Consider the following 4,874-nt stretch of genomic DNA (forward strand, 5'->3'; position numbering starts at 1 on the left):
TCTTCTCCTTATCAACTTTTCCTTCAATCTTGTCAAGGAACTGCCCATGCAAAGCTATATATTGTGCCAGCTGATGGCTCTGGTTTGCATTTCAGTTATTCTATACTGATTATTTGTCTGCTGTGCTTTCAGAAGCTTCCAGTTGTTTACTTCAATCAATGCAGGTTGTTCACTTTCTTTGACGTATTCTGCCAATGCATGTTTTTCTTCTTCTATTGTTTGTTTTACTTGTAAAAGTCATCTACCACCAGATTTTCTGGGCAGATATAGTATGTCAACATCACTACAAGGGTGAAGTGAATAGTGAATGGTCATGAATTGTCCAGTTCAGCCTGTGTCCAGTTTATTATGCCAGCAGTGTATATTATGACAGGTATGGCCCATGTATTTATGGCCTTAATGGTATTGCCTACATTGAGCTTGGTTTTTAAATCTTTTTCTGACTCTTTGTGTGTATACTTTGCTGACCATGCTTTTCATATGTCCATGTTTCATGTTGTCTAGTTGAAGTATGCCCAGTGTTTATAGGCTTCTGACTGATGACACTTTATGGCTTGACCATTGGGCATATTTATGCTCATGCATTCAGTGATTTTACCCTTCTTTGGGGCTATTATTCATTTTAAAATGTTCAGTTGACAGAGATTCATGTTTAATGAATAAAATAGATAATAATTGAAAATCCTAGAACACTGATAGCGAACCGATGGCATGGGTGTCACAGGTGGCATGCGGAGCCATATCTGCTGTCACATGAGTCATTGCCCTAGCTCAGCTCCAACATACATGTGTGCCAGCCAGTTGATTTTTGGCTCACACAGAGGCTCTGGGAGGGTGTTTTTGGCTTCCAGGGGGCCTCCAGAGAGGGGGTAGTAGAGGGAGTGAAGCCTTTGGAGCCTGTGGAGGGCAAAACATGAGCCTACTGGGCCACCAAAAGTTGAGAAACAGGCCATTTCAAAGGGCCTCCATGGGGGTGGAGGAAGCTATTTTCACTCTCCCCAGGCACTGAATTATGGGTGTGGGCACTTGTGCATGCATGATAGTGTGCACGGACTCTCTTTCGGCACCCAAGGAAAAATAGGTTCGCCATCACTGTCATAGAAAGTGAGGTTCTGGCCTGAAGACAAAACTTTGTGCATTTGTCTTGGGAACAAAGGCAGTAGAAAAATCTAAATATTAGCAATCTCATAGACAAAAATTCAACAAAATGAAAAAATATATAACTCTGTATTTACAGCCTTGGCTACTTTTCTCCTTTTTCATTTAATAATGTCACATTATCAGAGACTGTTTGGACAAACTTCTTCATGTTTCTTGGCAAGCTTTTCAAAAGAGTTTACAATTGTTTATTTCCTAGGGCTGAGAGAGTGACTGATCCAAGGTCATTCAATTGGCTTTATGTCTAAGACAGGACTAAAACTCCTGGTCTCCTCATTTCTAGCCTGATGTCTTAACCACTACACCATAGTGTAGTGTACTCAATAATAACTATTTGTACACCACATGCCTCTGTGAAAGATTGAGGAGCCAGTATCATGTGAAATAAAATCAACATTTTTCGTGAGGTTTTATGACTATAAAATGTGAAAAATATTGCTATAAAAAGTCTAAGATCAAAGGGTTATTTACTCTCTGTGTAAGCGCATCATTGTGCCTACCATCCTGTCCGACTGTCCTATTTGTCTTCTTTTATCATTACTTTTTATGTTATGTTTATATAAACTACTACCCTATACTTAATTGACAAAATAATGAATGAATGAATGAATGAATATCTAGGCTAAAGGTTACTTGCTTATTTAGCTCTTCTATTGTTCTAGCTAAGAGCAAATGGTAAAACTAGCAATCATGTGTCACCTGCTTACTTGGTATGATTTATTTGCATGCTGTATATTAACCTGCAACTAGTTAGCTATCTTTGGGGCAAGTCAATCATTGTAATTGTATACACAAGAATTTTGTTTATTAAAAATAAACTATAAGTCCAAGAAAAGAAGAGCCTCTGAATGTGGCTGCTCACTTAGAGAAATCCAAAAAGGACAAAGCATTGTTCAAGCATTTGGTCATGGTGACCAAAACTGAATACAGTATTTCAAGTGTGGCCTTACCAAGACCTTATAAAGTGGTATTAGCACTTCACATGATCTTATCCCTCTCTTAATGCAGCCTAGAACTGTATTGGCTTTTTTTGGCAGCTGCTGCACATTGCTGGCTCATATTTAAATGGCTGTCTACTAGGACTTCTTCATATACTTTTCACTTAGGAAATAATTCTATCAAGAATGATATAATTACATATGCAGATATAGTTCATTTAAATTCTATAAACAGGCTAAAATACAGCAAGGAAACTATTTTGTAAAAGACGGCTGCTTTATTAATAAATAGATGGAAGAATAACATTAGTTCTCAAGAAGGAAAGGGGATATTAAAAGGCAAAAAACCCACAGTTTATTCATACAGAATCATCACTGCCTCTTAGGACACACATATAAATTTTTAATTAAATACAATAAGGAATAGAACAAAACAAAATGTTGACACAATGGAAGCAACGTTTTTAAAAAACAGATGTCACAAAAATTGGAAAGAACTATCAATTAAATTGCTACAATGTATTCATATAACCTAAAAGAAAATTAATATGAATGTTCTACATATGATATGCAATTTTATTAATAATATTTAAGAGAGAAAAATTATATACTACTAAATGTTAGATATGCCAGAAAACAGAAACAACATTTTATCAGATGTGCTGGATCTATGAAAATAAGCCCTCGAAAGTATTGAAAAGAAATCTAGAGTATAATGCAGAAATCTTGGAAACTTTAGAAACTCTAGCAAACATTAGAAAACAAAAAAGGAGAAACTTAACAACCTTAATGCAAAACTTCAGATTGCAGAAATAACTCTCCAACAAAATCCAGAAGACATAATGACTTTAATGGAAACTAAATCTATAAGACATGAAATAAATCTAGCAACCCAACAACAATTTATGGATAAAATTAAAACACTAAAACAGATAAACTTTGAATCAGCAAACAAACTGGGCCATTGGTTAGCTTTTAAACTGGCACAACAAAAGGCTGAAAAAACTATAGAATCTCTTTACGACAATTTAGGCACATTAAAATCAAACACAGAAGAGAAAAAACATATAATAAGACAATTTTACCAGGAATTATATGAAACAGACACAATAGATAATTGTGCAATTAGGGAATACTTACTTGAAAATGAAACCTTAATGATAACGGAGGAAGAAAATACTAAACTAAATAAGAACATTACTCCAACAGAACTTAAATTTGTTATCAGCAAACAACATAACTATAAAACTCCTGGACCTGATGGTATTCCCACAGAATTTTATAAATATCATCAGGATCTGTTAGAACCTATCATGCTAGATATTTACAATGAAGCCCTTACACAAAGCAAACTCTCCAAAACCGGGTCTGAAGCCTATATAACCATTATCCCCCCAAAAAATAAAGACAAAAAACACCTTGAAAATTACAGACCTATTTCATTACTAAAGACCGATTACAAAATATTTTCTACAATAAGTTTAACCAAATTTAAACAACAGTGATTCTCATATGTAAAATACATTTCTACCACATAAAAAACATGATCACCAACTGCCTGGCTTTAAAGGAGGCTCACATGTCTACAAACGTTGTAGAGCAGGAGAAATGGCAGAGGGGAAAGATAACAATACATTGGAGTCTTTAATATGAAATAATCAGCTGAAGATCAAATCATTTTAACTCCTGGGAAGGCATGGTGAACAACAGATACCTCCATGAAAATTGCATTGACAAATGCAATGAAAACTGAAGAACCAAAGATTAAACCAATTCTTCAGAACTTATTTGGGTAACAAGAGAAGTTGAGATGCCTGCACATGCTCCAGATGGCTGCTCTTCATAAATAAAAGCAGTTTTCTCTGGATTTAACCATCACGCGATGAGGTGACTATCCATCTTGTGACAAGGGTCATGAGTCACAAGTCTGAGTTGGGTGGTTCTAGAAAAGCAATCAATTTCTGAAGACAAGGTATCATGCCCTCCTCATGGAATGGAGAAATTGGAGAGGATTGCATGAGACTAAGCCATTAGTTTTGATCATGCTAGTGGTGAGAAAGGATCAGGCAAAGGAGAGATTGCCTAAAGAAATGTCCTTTTCTGCTTCCAGAGTGGATACTATCTTTACTTGATCAAAGAAATATAATTCCTGTCCTGTGACTCAAAAGAATATATTTTGCAATGTTCTTGGAATTATACATAACTAGAAAATAAAGGGAACAAGCATAGTTTATTATGCTATTTGGTTTGAGTTCCAAGCTTTGTTTGCAACCAAATAGCAAATGTCAGAGTTCAACCAACAATATAACTACCAACCTGAGCTATTAATATTCAAAGACATTTCATAGTTGATTATAGAAAAGGCACTTGTTTGGAATAGTTTCAAATAGCTATGTCTTTTCTAAGTTTCTGATACTTTTATGTTCAGCTACATGATCCCAGGAAAATATGCAATTGTTTGAAGAACTGCTGACCATTACTCCTTGATTGTCCCATATATTCTGAGATTAAGAATGAATTTTCAAACTAAATGAAAAAAAGAAAAAAGAAAAAAGAAAACATTATGTAACATTCAAGAAAGTATATTCCTACATTTGTTTTCTTACTTATTAAGTAATATGTAGGAGAAAAGAAAAAAATAATGTTTCATTTTTTATTGTCAACTTATATTATCATAACTTTCCAAATTAGTATAATAAGGTGTGAAGTTGTGGGATGACGTTTACCTAATCTTACCTTTCAGTTTTATAGTCTAAGCATGCTCTTAATATTTTCCAT

This window comes from Erythrolamprus reginae, chromosome Z (genome assembly GCF_031021105.1).
Source record: "Erythrolamprus reginae isolate rEryReg1 chromosome Z, rEryReg1.hap1, whole genome shotgun sequence".
NCBI classification, from domain to species: Eukaryota; Metazoa; Chordata; class Lepidosauria; order Squamata; family Dipsadidae; genus Erythrolamprus; species Erythrolamprus reginae.